The following is a 16,136-nucleotide window of genomic DNA, read 5'->3' on the forward strand; positions in this document are numbered from 1 at the left end:
ATGAGTCTCATCTATCGGTTATAAAGCCAAACCCGACATGTTCGGTAGTTAACCCTGGACAGAACACCAAACACGAAGCAAGTGGGATAATGCCGCAACCCTTGCATCTTATTCGCGAACCCAGAGCAAGTGGACAACCTCACCTTGCCTCTTACGCAGGTGGTGTTACAGTTCTCAACCCGGAGCAAGCGCCGACAGAACTCAACCCTTGCATCTTACCCGGAGTCTCGAACTCTCCCGAAGCAATTGGATAACACCACTGCATCTTACCCGATTTGTTGACTCTTACCCAAAGCTAGTGGATATGACCACTGCATCCTACCTGGAGTCACAACATATATAAATATCATTCAATTCATCATGTATTCAGTGCTTTCAGCACTTCTCAAGCTTAAATCACCACTTCACAATCTTTCTTCACTTCCAAGTTACCACCCTCTCAAGGTTCACCCCCTTCACTATGATTAAGATTAAGTTTTAGGGTCTTAAGGAGTAAAAATAGAGGTTTAGAAGATGAAAATCATGTTTGAATAACAAAAATACATTGCTTTCAAAAATAGGGTCCCGCATATGCATGCCATGTTGCGCGTATGCGGCGGTGTCATTTACCCCACTCGCGTATGTGACTATTGTTCGCGTACGTGAGCCCCCTGGTCAGAAGACAAGTCCCGCGTCGCATGCCACTCTCTCGCGTACGCAGCTTGCAAAATTCACCTCTCGCTTATGCATGCACACACCCGCATATGCGAGAATGTCTGGACAGAACTGAACGTTCATGTCGTGCGTGTGCTCGCGTACGCATGCCCCTCAAAAATGGTAAAAAGCTGTTAAGTTATGCAGAAGGTGCTTTTACACTCCGAATTTCCAACGCGCATAATGTTTTCGTTAAAAATTGTTTTTAGTTTGTTCTTCAAACGACGTAAACTTCACGAACCCAATTTTCATTCAAAATAAGTTTGGAAAAATTTGGGGGTCGGAAGCTAAGTTCTGGCCCACCAAAGTTCAGTCAAGAATCAAGTTTCTCTTCAAAATCACGAACCTCTATTTTTACTACTTCTTAACTTGATACCAATAACCCAAGCTTCAAACCATCATCAAAACAGACCATAGCATACCTCAACACTCCTCCTTCACTCCATAGTACACCAACTATGCAATTTCATAAGATTTAACTCCAATAATTCATAATCAATACAACTTTATACTCAATCATCAATGTATCATTATTAGTCATCAAAATCATCATTTCACCTATCATCACCCACATTAAACAACACAAATTCATAACAAGTTCAAAATTCTCAACATTTACTAACCATCAACATGCTAACAAAATCCAACATATCATATGGTTATCTAGCCTATGTTTTCACAAGACATTACATATTATCTATGAGAAACCAAAACTATACCTTAGCCGATTCCTCTCTAAGACAAAGATACCTCAAATTGGCAAGATCCCAATCCTCCACTACCAAGATTTCTGCACCCAAAGCACAACCATGCTTCCAATCTCCTCAATTATGCTCCAAAGTCACATATATACTACCTAATTCCTATCATTACATTCACACTTAGAAACTCAACACTCAACCATATATAATCAAGTAATTCACTAGGGTTTGAGAGTTGTTACCTTGTTCATGCCTCAATTGAACAAAACTCACTAATTTTCTCAAGTTAATTGGAGCCGAAAACACCAAAACAACCATAAATCTCAACACCCGTAGCTTAATTTTCAAAAATTGGGGAAAAGAGAGGCTGAGATTGAATTCAAAATTTCCTTACCAAATTGTTTAGTGGGCTTTGTAGAGCTCAATGCTGTGGTCGGGTGGCCATAAACGGTGTCGCGATTGGAGCTCCACATTGAAAGTTATGTGAGGTTGAATGAGAGGTTAGTGTTTGAAGCTTCTTCTTCTGTCCCTTTGTTATTTTTCAGCATGTAATGAGAAAGAAGAAAGGCTGAGTTTGGTCCTTCATATGGTGGGCCATGGGCTCGATTTAGGCCCGGTCCAACCCGTTCGACCCAATTTTGGGCAAAAACTTTTAAAATTGTGTTAAAATGCATATTTTAATTATTTATATTTCATAAACTATAAGATTTAATTTTCTAATCTCTTTAAATAATAAAATAGTTTGTTGGCTACTTATTTACTAATTTCGCGGGTTTTACGATTAGCTGCCATAAAACTTCTATAGCTAGGACATTATGGTGTTACGAATCAAAATCATATCCTATAGCTTCTATGGGTAAGACAATGCTTCCATTAGTAAATTGTGATTCATTTGGTTTTACTATTCTGTAAAAACTAGATTTTGATCTTATTATCTCATGAAGTGTTATTGAGCTAGAATCACCTGCTTCACAAAATCATTTACTTTAAATAGTCTTTGCACATCCAAATAAGAACATTTAAAATACGTTCAAGATATAAAGAAGATGATACCAATAATTGAAAGAATAGCAGCACATGCTACTAACTGCTCGGCCTCTTTTTTATTTCATTGATAATACTAGTGTACTTTGTATCATTGAAGATCACAAAAGACATAAAGCGAGGAAGCAACCCTTCTAGCTAAACAGTATTGTAAGTAGATCTTTCTACATTTAGTTTTGTGACATGTTCATTCATGATAGACTTAGCAATCAAAATATTCTGGAACAAAAATTAGTGTAGTTGTATAAGGGATTCACAAAGAAATATATTATATATTTAATGAGCATTGTGATGAAGGGAGAACTATTAATGATATTATTCCCCTAACATCTTATTTTCCTCTAGGTAATAGGTATTTACGAAGTTGAACAAATAAGCTCCATACCAAATACTAAAGAAAAACATAATAATTTATATTTCATAATATAATGCAATTCATCAAATATGTAACGCATAAGGAAGTAATTGTAAAGAAAAATATGATAGATTTATAATATAAAGCAATCCATCAAACATGTAATATTCAAGAAAAGAAAGTAAAGCAATTCATCAATCACTGCAATAGGTTAAACCACTAAGCTCCAAAAATCAAATACTAAAAAAACATAATAAGTCATAATACAAAATAATTCATCGCAGATAATGTGCAAGAAAATAATACTAATGAAAAATACAATAAATTTATAATACAAAGCAATAAGTTGAACCAATAAGATCCAATCACAAATATTAGAAGAAAACACAATCCTTCATAATTCATAACACAGAAGATTCACCCACAAAGCACTAAGCTCTTACAACCAAGTCACAAAAATGAAAAGTGAACACCATAATTGAATCTACTATTCAACTATGTCTAAAGTGATGGAAAACATAAAAAGAATATAAAATATAATAGAGTCTCAAAATTTGTATATTATCAACAATCATGGTAAGTTGATTCAAGTAGCACTAACAAATACTAGGAGAAAACATGGCAAAAAAAAGGAACTTAGGTAGTAACATAACATTATTAAGTGAACTATTTTTGCTTGAAATTAGTTAATAGTTCACAAAATTTATATTAAAGATTAAAGATTGTATTACGTCAAACCTCAAAAATAAGAGGGCGTCCTTCATCTTTAATTTTTTCATTCAAACTCTCCAATGCTATTCTTGCAGCATCTTGCTCAGCAGGCTTTCTTTGAGAGAAAGTCATTTGAGAGGTATAACTTGTATCATCCACTCACACAGCTGCCATAAACTTTGGTGCATATGGAACCCCCTCCTTAGTCGTTTGATACCCAGAAAGTGGTGTATTTGATCTTTGAGTAAATTTTTGTAAACATTTTTTGTGAATCAAGTATTTTTTAGAACAAAGCAAAAATCAATCAGCAAATTAGAGATCATTTATCCATGTTATACATTAAATTTAAAAGAAGCAAAACAATTATCACAATAGGAGCAAGTTCAAATTTTCAAGTTAGTAGATGTTGTTTGTGTTTAAGACAATAAAGGCCACAAAACTTAACCATTCAAGAAGTTAAATGTTGAAGACACCATCCAAAAAAAAAGAGCCAAATACTAGGTTATATATACAACAGCTACATTGGGATGCCAGAAGAAGCCACTTGCAAGTATATTTATAATTTTGATTAAATGACTCACAAGTACAAAACTTCAACAAAGCTTTCAGGAGAAACCAATCATAATAAAGCTCACGAATTGGACAGCATTTTGCAAGTACAAATTCATGATCTGGCACTTCAATATAATTCAATTAACTTAACCAAATTACCAAATAACATACCACCACTCACAAATTTCATAACCATGGTTTGTAATTAATACCTTATATATCTATCAATTTCAAGGGTGAAAATGCTCAAGGCTACAAGGTACAAACCTTTGTTGTCCATTTTCATAAACCTCAAACAACACAAATTCAAAAAGAAATTTTAAGAAAAATTTATATAGTAAAAACTGCAGTAGGTTAGTTAGGGATTCATTATTTATATATCAAATTCAAATATAATATTCTTCCAATCCCATAACACACACCATATGATCCTAAGACAAATGTCACAATACTAGAAAATAGAAACATCTTGTTCATTTTTCATAAAAAAATTAAGTTTATTTAAAAATTACAACTAAAAAAATCATAAATTCCTCAAAAGCCCACTAGTTGAAACATAATTAGTAATTTTTTTCTTAAAGAAATTAAACTTTTCAAAAAGAAAAATTATAAGCTTATAACTTTTTTGTTATTATTTGAATAAAGTTTAAACATTTTAATTGCACTTGTTACATCCATGACCATAAGGGGTACAACTACGATAACATATAAAAATTAAAATAATGAGCATAACTATATATGTTGGACTTTATAAAAATATTAGTTGTAATTGTTAATTTAGTTGAACTTATAATTTTAGTGTTATTGATAATCAAGTGTTTATTGTACTAATAGTTATAGCTAAAAAATGAGTAAATTGATTTGTTATTAAACTATGTGAAATTAACAGATTTTTTTTTAAACGAATTTGGTTGATGAAAGGATGACATTTGAAATTTAAATACATGATTAAGTATGATATTTTAATAGGTTTTAAATTTATACGTAGAATTGGCCATATCAATTTAAAGTAAATTGTTTTTAATTATTAGGTTTAATGTAGTAAATCTTTAGTACTTGTAAATAAGTAGTAATCAATTAAAATGGGTCAATAGTTAAATTAATCCTTGAAAGATTAGACATTTTTCAAATTCGTCTCTAAAAGTTTTGTTCAATCAAATTAGTCCTTCAAAGATTACGAATTAATCATATTTGTCTTTTAACGACCCCATTGCTAATTTTTGTCAACGATTGATAACGTAGAATATTAACTGACATCATACATGATACTTAATATGTTCAATTAGACGCTGACCAAATATGCTTACGATAATCTATCAATTTACTCATTAAGCCATATTTGGAATATAGTTTACGTAATTAGAAAAAATGACTAAATTAATATATTTTAATGAATATATCTAGTTAGCGTCCAATTTGACATGTCAAGTATTATTTATGTTGCTAATTAACATTTTGTATCATTAATTCTTGACAAAATTTGTTAGTGGATTCGTTGAAGGACGAATATGATTAATTCGTAATTTTTGAAAGACTAATTTAATTAAAAAAATCTTCTAGAAATGAATTTAAAGAATGTCTTATTTTTCAGAGACTAATTTGACTATTAACCCCAATGAAAATTCTTTGCTACCAAAGTTTTTAGTAAATTATTTTAATCTTGTAAAAATAAATATACAAGTATTGTCGTAGAAGAAGGGTATAAAAAAGTTTTATTTTGTATCATACTGAACAAATTTTTAATAAATCAGATAGGGATATTTATTTTTTTGATAACAATAATAATAATGATAAATATAATAACTGAAAATAATATATGAATAATATTTGTCATAATAATTATGATAATAATTATAATCATAATAAAAAATAGTAGTAGTAATAAAACCAAGATAACTAAAATTAGAAAAATAATAATAGAATATGAAACAGAGTAGGTTTTTTTGTAGCGGTTGTTTTTTAAATCTTGAGTTTTATTTTTTGCAAAAATCTTATATCTATGGATCAGACCTCTAATTTTTTCTAATTCAATTTTGAACTATGTTCTTTAAAGTCTCAGAAATACTTTTACAACCATAGAAAACTCTAAACCTGTAACACAAACAAATATTCAAAGGAATACTATTTTTCTATTATACTTAAATTACTTCTAAACATAATTATTCTTGACATTAAAAAAGTAAATGACGATCAGATTATTTTGTGTGTTTTACTTACATACGTTTTAAATAATGTTGACTTAAAAAAAATAATGATGTTTATATACATAAGGTTTGAGATTGTTGACACCATCCTACACGATCCTTAATTGCGTTAAGTTTTGAGAATATTTAAATTATCTTAATTTGTTTCATTTCGAAAGACTTATAACCGGGTATTTATTGTCTCCAGTGGCAGAGTTTGAACGAAATTTTATGACGGCCAAAAAATTTTGACAGAAACAAAAATAAAATAATACTTATATTAAAATATAATTTCTAAATATTTATATTATTTTTAAACTTTGTTATTAATAAGTAAGACTGTATATAGTCAAAGTCAACTAAAAGTTAAATTTAATTTTCCTTAACAAAAAATTTAGTTTAGATTAATAAACTACACTATTTTTTAATGCTAAAATTAACTAGTAACCCAATATAAATTTCATAAATTAATTTTAAGAATAAAAATGACTTTATAAAAAATAACTTATTAAATTCTGAAGAATTTGATTTTGTATTTAAATATGTTTTCTTAATAAAAAAAACTAATGTTATTTCTTTTTAAAAAATATGTTACTTTTAATTTATACAAAATCAGTTATAATTTATAAGTTAATGTTTCATATGTTGAAGAATTAATTTTATCTTTGACCATATTTAAGTCTCAAAAATTTCAACACTATTGATCTCAATTGTTGTTTTCACTTTAATCAAATAATATATTACAACAAAATAAAATTTTAACTTTTCAAAAAATAAAATTTCGAAATTCATTAATGTAAACACTGCTAATACTTCGATGACATTTAACTAGCAATGTTGATTTGAAGATAAAATAACAATGCTTTATTAGCAATGGGTAATTCTACCAACTATGCTATCATTGGTCTAAAATTAAAATAATACATCAAATGAAAATGTAAGAGATAACACATCATACTTTAGAGAGACTCTTTTCATTTCAATTTTGACATACAAAAATAACTACATGGTGATGATGAGTATTGAACACCGGTAAACAAGAAGAAGAAACTTCACATCATCCAAATAAGCTAACTATGTTTCCTTTCGACAAGAACTAATGATTTTTTTTATCAAAATCTCTGGGGACCATGGGCCCCTATTGTCTTTACCTCTAGTTCTCTTGCCACTACCATTAATGCCTTTTGTAGTCTCTTCATTCCCCCGTGTCATATTCTCCTACACTCTTCTCTTATTGGATCGACATTAACCACCGCCATATATTACTTCATAACTATAACACGTTATCACCCTAAACTTTACATTTAGCTGTAAAGCAAAAGGCGACAAAGAGTTACGACAGTTCTAAAGCTCATACAATAATATATATAGAAAGAAGTAATATGACTAGAAGCCCGATATAAGGAATAGGAGTTCAAAGATAGGTACAGAAGAAACAAATCGCGAAGCGTTCACACAAACTAACAAAATGCGTAGGTACAAGAGATAAACAGAAAATATAGAGAATAAAAGTTATATATATAATATACAAAAGAGGACTAGTCACAGCCTGCGGAATTTAGGCCGGTTAGCCAAAACAGAATACAGCAGAGTTTTGATGTTTAAAATAGCTAACATCCTATCTCTCAATGTTCTCAAAATACAAGCCTCTATGGCAACAAAAATATACAAAAGTAAATCAAAATAAAAACCGATACATCCTCCGCTCTATCACCATTCGCAAACTCACCGAGGTAGGTTGCGACCTGCATCCAAAAGACAACAACATTTGGTATGAGAACCGTGGGTTTTTAGTATGGTAACAGTGCTCAATAGATAAGAGAACTTCACATCGATACAAAATATTCAAGCTTAATGGAATATATTAATTAGACCATAAATAGGGCAATCTAACTTAAGGAATTTCTACTCTAACTATAGCCACCGTTGTCCCATAGCCTTCAACAACATACCTTCTATGCGATCCTATTGCCGCCATCTACCGATACTCATCAAATAAGTAAAAACACAAGTAATGCAGACAAGTAAAGCACAATTAATATACATATACAGCAGGTAGATTGATTAGCAATTAGGCTTATTATTCAATTAGACATAACTCAAGTAATCAAAGCAAGCAAGTATGTAGACAATGCATATGATGAATACATGTTCTATTTGGGTCGTGATATCACATGTCAGTTCAAACTTGCCAACACGACACATCCTTTCGGATGTTGGCTTTGTGCCACGTCCCTAAGATATAATGCCCGACTCATTGTGTGCAGCCCTGGGATATAGTGCCTGGCTCACTTTTATGGACAACCCTGGGATATAGTGCCCAACTCACTTTTAAATATGGGATATAGTGCCCGGCTAACTTTCAACCTTGGGATATAGTATCCGGCTCACTCTTATACACAACCCTGGGATATACTGTTCGAGTCACTTTCAACCCTAGGATATAGTGTCCGACTCACTCTTATGGCAAGAAAGGTTATGCGAGCGGGATAATACCCCAGCCCTCACATATGAACATAGGCGGGAGACTACCATAGCCTCTATGCTGGCGCCACTACCTCGACAAGCGAGATTAAACCACCATCCTTGCTAGGCACATAGCTATTTACCAATTAATGCATATCATAATTATCATTTAGTGATCACTGCTTGTACTCAACAATTTCATCAACCTCAATCTTCTATAATTTCTCATCAACTTTCATTTTCTCAACTCATCATAATCATCTCATCCTCATTTATCAAGTTCTTTCAAGTTCTTTCAAGTTCATAAGCCATTTAAATAAGATATTTGTCAACCTCATTCATTTCTCAATTCATATTCATTTCTCAGTCATCATCAACATAACACCCACCATGCCTACACAAGTTAATCCATCTACAAAATTTCCCAAGCCTAGCTCACCGGCTCTAAACTCATAACAAAATAACCTTTTTAATTTACCTATTGTGCTCTCCCATGTTTCAAAACCTAAATACTAACTAGGGGATCTTAAATAAGTGTTATGAAAGTTTACAAGTTTGTCAGGGAGGTTAAACAGTTAAAAATAGGGTTTTAGGTGAAAAATAAGACTTGTGCATACATATCATAACTGTGCGTACGTATGTACCAGAAAAATTTACCAGCATGTGCGTACGCACACCCTTTCGTGCGTATGCACGAGTCTTAATGCATGCTCTAGTCAGTACGTGTGCACGATAGTGTGCGTAAGGACACAAACCAGAGTTTCTAGTTCTTTGCAACATCACATAATTCAATTTTTTATACCTAACTTTCGATGTTTTTTCTACAAAACTCTAATTTCCCTCATCTTTATACTGTTTTAAATCTCTCACAACCATCTTTAATTTGAATTAAAGTTCAATCAATTTCAAACTCCGAGGGCCAAGTTATGTCCCACCAAAGCAGGCTAAAAACAAGATTTTACCAAATTTGTCAAATCCTCAAAGTACGAAATCTCTCCAACTAAACCAATTTAATCACATCCCAACAGTACCAAAACAACCCAAAAATCCACATTAAACATTCCTCAATCATTTCTCAATTATTCAAACATCTAACCTATTCAAAGTTTTCAATTCAACATAATTCATATCAATTCTCATTAATTTTCGCAATTCTTCATCAACACCATTTTCAACATAATCATCAACAAACACTATCAACCATTAACTATATCCATCACAATCACTATTCATTAATTCATCATCATCAAAACTCATAATCATCATTAATTGTCATCAACATCAATAATCATCATAAATTATCATCAACATCAACTTCATATTACCACAACAAACTCACAATAATTAACCAATTTATTTAATTCAAATCCTATCTTAAGGTCCACTAGCCTAAGTTGCCTATAATATTACATATTATTTAAAGAAAATCGAAACCATATTTTGGCCAATTTCTTCCCGAGCACAAAACACCAAAAAGCCTCTTCCACAAGCTTTCCAAGTTCAACAAGAAGCAAACTTAGCCACCACTTTAGCTCATATTCCAAGCATTCCAATCATCAATTTCACTCCAAACAACATCAATTCAAGCTTGCTATCATAAAAATTTTCATAAGTCAATCTTAGGATTTAACAAATTAACAAACCACAAGGGTAAAGAGGCTCCTTACTTTACCCAATGGTGATTGGGGAAAAACCTAATAATAATTCAATGCTAGATAATACCTAAATAACCAAAATCACAAAATTTTCTCAATCACCATAGCTAAAAATGAAAAAATGTATAAAGTAGAGAATTGGAGCATGGATTTCAAAATTCTTAAAATTTGTTTTTGTTAGAATTAAAGAACTCGACGAGATGAATGCATGGCCATAAACGGCACACAAATCAAAGCTCCGTAGCTCAAGTTATGATCAAAACAATGTTAAAGTGAATAGTTCTTTGTGTTCTTGAGCTATCCTCTCTCAATCTCACCATGGCTCTCTCTCCCTTAGGGCTAATGTACTGAAATGCTCATTAATGGGTGCTTATATATGTTGGATTTGGGCTCAACTTGGTCCTGGTTTAATCGGGTAGCGTTTTTTATTCATTTGGCCCAACTTTAGGCCAAAAACCTTTAGAATAAGTGACCGGTTTTCAATTCTAAATATTTTTCTAAGTTTTTCTGCAGTTTTGATTTCTCTTACAGTGCTGGACAGACTTAAGTCAATACTGCTGCCTAAATTACCGGTATTCATTTTTACACAATTTTCAGCAGAAAAGTACACTTTTTCACTCGAAAAAATTCACTTAATCCAAATTTCATCTACAAATTTTCAAATTAGTATTTCTAAATTTTTGAACCTATTTTGAGCAATTAAATTATTATTTTATTCTTAATTAAACGACTATTAATTTTTGGCTCTTACATTCTCTCCACCAAATAAGAAATTATGTCCTCAAAATTTAGGAATTACCTGAGAATAACTCGGGATAATCATTTCGCATCTCTGACTCTAACACCCAAGTGTGCTCTTTGGTTCTGGCTCCACTCCAAGCTACTTTCACCAACAAAACTTCTTTCCCGTGCAATTTCTTCAGGTGTAACTTGAAACGTTAAGTTCTCCTTCAACTCAACTGATTCGGTCTCTAACAATTTAGTTGTATCCGATGTATACTTATGATGTTTTGACATATGGAATACGTCATGTAAGTTGGTGGACGAAATTGTGATCCTTATTCTTTAAGTTGCACTCCTTGTAAAATTATGGAATTTAAGATTGGCACGAGTAAACACAACTCCGTTCAACTAACCAGCAAGTGTACTGGGTCGTCCAAGTAATAAACCTTACGCGAGTAAGGGTCGATCCCACAGAGATTGTTGGTATGAAGCAAGCTATGGTCACCTTGTAAATCTCAGTTAGGTAGATTAAATTGGTTTATAGATTTTTGAATGTTAATAATAAAAAGAAAATAAAAGGGATAGAAATACTTATGTAAATTAATAGTGGAAATTTCAGATAAGTGTATGGAGATGCTGTGTTCCTCTTGAATCTTTACTTTCTCATTGCTTTCATCCAATCCTTCTTACTCCTTTCCATGGCAAGCTGTATGTAGGGCATCACCGTTGTCAATGGCTACATCCCATCCTCTCAGTGAAAATGGTCCTCTGCGGCTGTCACTCGCATGGCTAATCATCTGTCGGTTCTCAATCAGGTTGGAATAGAATCCCTTGATTCTTTTGCGTTTGTCATCACGCCCAGCCTTCAGGAGTTTGAAGCTCGTCATAGTCATTCAATCCCAGAATCCTACTCGGAATACCATAGACAAGGTTTAGACTTTCCGGATCCTCATGAATGCCGCCATCTATCTAGCTTATACCACGAAGATTCTGTTGGGGAATCTAAGAGATATGCGCCCGGCCTAAGGTAGAACGGAAGTGGTTGTCAATCACGCGCGTTCATAGGTGAGAATGATGATGAGTGTCACGGATCATCACATTCATCAAGTTGAAGTGCAACGTATATCTTGGAATAAGAATAAAAGAGAATTGAATAGAAAGTAATAGTAATTGTATTGAAACTTGAGGTGCAGCAGAGCTCCACACCCTTAATCTATGGTGTGCAGAAACTCCACCGTTGAAAATACATAAGTGAAAGGTTCAGGCATGGCCGAATGGACAGCCCCCTAAAACGTGATCAATAGCCTCTTAGGATGAAGAATAAAACAAAACTGAGACCAAAGATGTCTAATACAATAGTAAGAGGTCCTATATATACTAGACTAGCTACTAGGGTTTACATGAGTAAGTAATTGACGCATAAATCCACTTCCGGGGCCCACTTGGTGTATGCTTGGGCTGAGCTTGATCAATCCACGAGCTGAGGCTTCTCTTGGAGTTGAACTCCGAGTTATGACGTGTTTTGGGCGTTCAACTCCGGATCATGACGTTTTTCTGGCGTTTAACTCCAGACAGCAGCATGTACTTGGCGTTCAACGCCAGGTTACGTCGTCAATTTCCGAGTGAAGTATGGACTATTATATATTGCTGGAAAGCCCTGGATGTCTAATTTCCAACGCCGTTGAGAGCGCGCCATTTGGAGTTCTGTAGCTCCAGAAAATTCATTTTGAGTGCAGGGAGGTCAGATTCCAACAGCATCAACAGTCCTTTTGTCAGCCTTTTTCAGAGTTTTGCTCAAGTCCCTCAATTTCAGCCAGAATTTATCTGAAATCACAAAAAAACACAAAAACTCATAGTAAAGTCCAGAAATGTGAATTTAACATAAAAACTAATGAAAACATCCCTAAAAGTAGCTTGAACTTACTAAAAACTACCTAAAAACAATGCCAAAAAGTGTATAAATTATCCGCTCATCACAACACCAAACTTAAATTGTTGCTTGTCCCCAAGCAACTGAAAATCAATTAGGATAAAAAGAAGAGAATATACTATAAATTCCAGAATATCAATGAATATTAATTATAATTAGATGAGCGGGACTTGTAGCTTTTTGCTTCTGAACAGTTTTGGCATCTCACTTTTTCCTTTGAAGTTTAGAATGATTGGCTTCTCTAGGAACTTAGAATTTCGGATAGTGTTATTGACTTTCCTAGTTAAGCATGTTGATTCTTGAACACAGCTACTTATGAGTCTTGGCCGTGGCGCTAAGCACTTTGTTTTCCAGTATTACCACCGGATACATAAATGCCACAGACACATAACTGGGTGAACCTTTTCAGATTGTGACTCAGCTTTGCTAGAGTCCCCAGTTAGTGGTGTCCAGAGCTCTTAAGCACACTCTTTTGCTTTGGATCACGACTTTAACCACTCAGTCTCAAGCTTTTTACTTGGACCTTCATGACACAAGCACATGGTTAGGGACAGCTTGATTTAGCCGCTTAGGCCTGGATTTTATTTCCTTGGGCCCTCCTATCCATTGATGCTCAAAGCCTTGGATCCTTTTTACCCTTGCCTTTTGGTTTTAAGGGCTATTGGCTTTTTCTACTGCTCCTTCTTTTTCTATATATATATATATATTTTTTTTTTTTCGCAAGCTTTCTTTTTCGCTGCTTTTTCTTGCTTCAAGAATCAATTTCATGATTTTTCAGATCATCAATAACATTTCTCTTTGTTCATCATTCTTTCAAGAGCCAACAATTTTAACATTCATAAACAACAAGATCTAAAGACATATGCACTGTTCAAGCATTCATTCAGAAAACAAAAGTATTGCCACCACATCAATATAATTAAATTAAATTCAAGAGCTATTTTCGAAATTTATGTACTTCTTGTTCCTTTGAGTTAAAACATTTTTCATTTAAGAGAAGTGAAGGATTAATGGATTTTATTCATAGCTTTAAGGCATGGTTACATACTAATGATCATGAAATAAAGACACAAAACATAGATAAACACAATACTAAAAACCGAAAACAGAAAGAAATAAAGAACAAAGAATGAATCCACCTCTAGTGGCGTCTTCTTCTTGAATGACCAATGATGTTCTTTAGCTCTTCTATGTCCCTTCCTTGCCTTTGTTGCTCCTCCCTCATTGCTCTTTGATCTTCTCTTATTTCTTGGAGAATGATGGAGTGCTCATGATGTTCCACCCTTAATTGTTCCACATTGTGGCTCAAACCTTCTAAGGAAGTATTGAGTTGCTCCCAATAGTTGTTTGGAGGAAAGTGCATCCCTTGAGGCATCTCAGGGATTTCTTGATAATGAGCTTCCTCATGCACCTCTTGAGAACCGTGAGGAGCTTCTCTTGCTTGCTCCATCCTTTTCTTGGTGATGGGCTTGTCTTCTTCAATGGAGACATCTCCTTCTAGGATAACTCCAGCTGAGTAACATAGATGGCAAATAAGGTGAGGAAAAGCTAGCCGTGCCATAGGTGAGGGCTTGTCGGCTATTTTGTAGATTTCATTGGAGATGACCTCATGAACTTCTACTTCCTCTCCAATCATGATGCCATGAATCATGATGGCCCGATCCACAATAACTTCAGATCGGTTGCTAGTAGGAATGATGGAACGTTGAATGAACTCCAACCATCTTCTAGCTATAGGCTTGAGGTCCAGTCTTCTTAGTTAGACTGGCTTGCCTTTGGAGTCTCTCTTCCATTGAGCTCCTTCCACACAAATGTCCATAAGGACTTGGTCTAACCTTTGATCAAAGTTGACCCTTCTAGTGTAGGGGCGTTCATCACCTTGCATCATAGGCAAGTGGAATGCCAGCCTTACATTTTCCGGACTGAAATCCAAGTATTTCCCCCTAACCATTGTGAGATAATTCTTTGGACTTGGGTTCATACCTTGGTCATGGTTCCTAGTGATCCATGCATTGGCATAGAACTCTTGAACCATTAAGATTCCAACTTGTTGTATGGGGTTAGTTAAGACTTCCCAACCTCTTCTTCGGACTTCATGTCGGATCTCCGGATACTCATTTTTCTTGAGCTTGAAAGGGACCTCAGGGATCACCTTCTTCTTTGCCACAACATCATAGAAGTGGTCTTGATGGCTCTTGGAGACGAATCTTTCCATCTCCCATGACTCGGAGGTGGAAGCTTTTGTCTTCCCTTTTCCTTTTCTAGAGGATACTCCGGCCTTAGGTGCCATTGGTAATGGAAAAACAAAAAAAAGCTTATGCTTTTACCACACCAAACTTAAAATATTGCTCGCCCTCGAGCAATAAAAGAAAGAAGAGAAGAAGAAGAAGAAGAAAATATGGTAGAGAGGGAGAAAGGTAGGTTCGGTTTAGGTGAAGAAGGAGGGGTTGTGTTGTGTGAAAATGATGTAGAATGGAAGGGTATTTATAGAGAAAGGGGGGGAAGTATGTTCGGCTATTTGGGTGGGAATGGGAGGGAAATTGGTTTGAATTTTGAAGGTAGGTGGGGTTTATGGGGAAGAGTGGTTGGATGTGAGTGGTGAATGGGGTAATTGGGAAGAGGAATTGAGGGGATTGGTGAAAGGTGTTGGGAAGTGTGACATGGGGAAGAGTGAATTTGGATTAGGAGAGTGTGATTAGGATTAAAAGGTAAGATGGAAATATGTTAGGTGGGGATCCTGTGGGGTCCACAGATCCTGAGGTGTCAAGGAATTCCATCCCTGCACCAATTAGGCATGTAAAATGCCTTCGTGCATCATTCTGGCATTTAAACGCCCATTGGTGCACATTCTGGGCGTTCAACGCCCATGTAAAGCATGTTTCTGGCGTTGAACGCCAGTTCCATGCTTGTTACTGGCGTTCAGCGCCAATTTTCCTCTCTGGGCACATTCCTGGCGTTCAGCGCCAGGATGTTGCTTGTTTCTGGCGTTCAGCGCCAAAATGGTGCTCTGTTCTGGCGTTGAACGCCAGCCAGATGCATCATACTGGCGTTGAACGCCAGCCTGTGCGTCCTCCAGGGTGAAAAAATTTTTTCTTCTGTTTTTGACTCTGTTTTTAATTTTTT

Source organism: Arachis stenosperma, chromosome 1, assembly GCF_014773155.1.
Source record: "Arachis stenosperma cultivar V10309 chromosome 1, arast.V10309.gnm1.PFL2, whole genome shotgun sequence".
Taxonomy (NCBI): domain Eukaryota; kingdom Viridiplantae; phylum Streptophyta; class Magnoliopsida; order Fabales; family Fabaceae; genus Arachis; species Arachis stenosperma.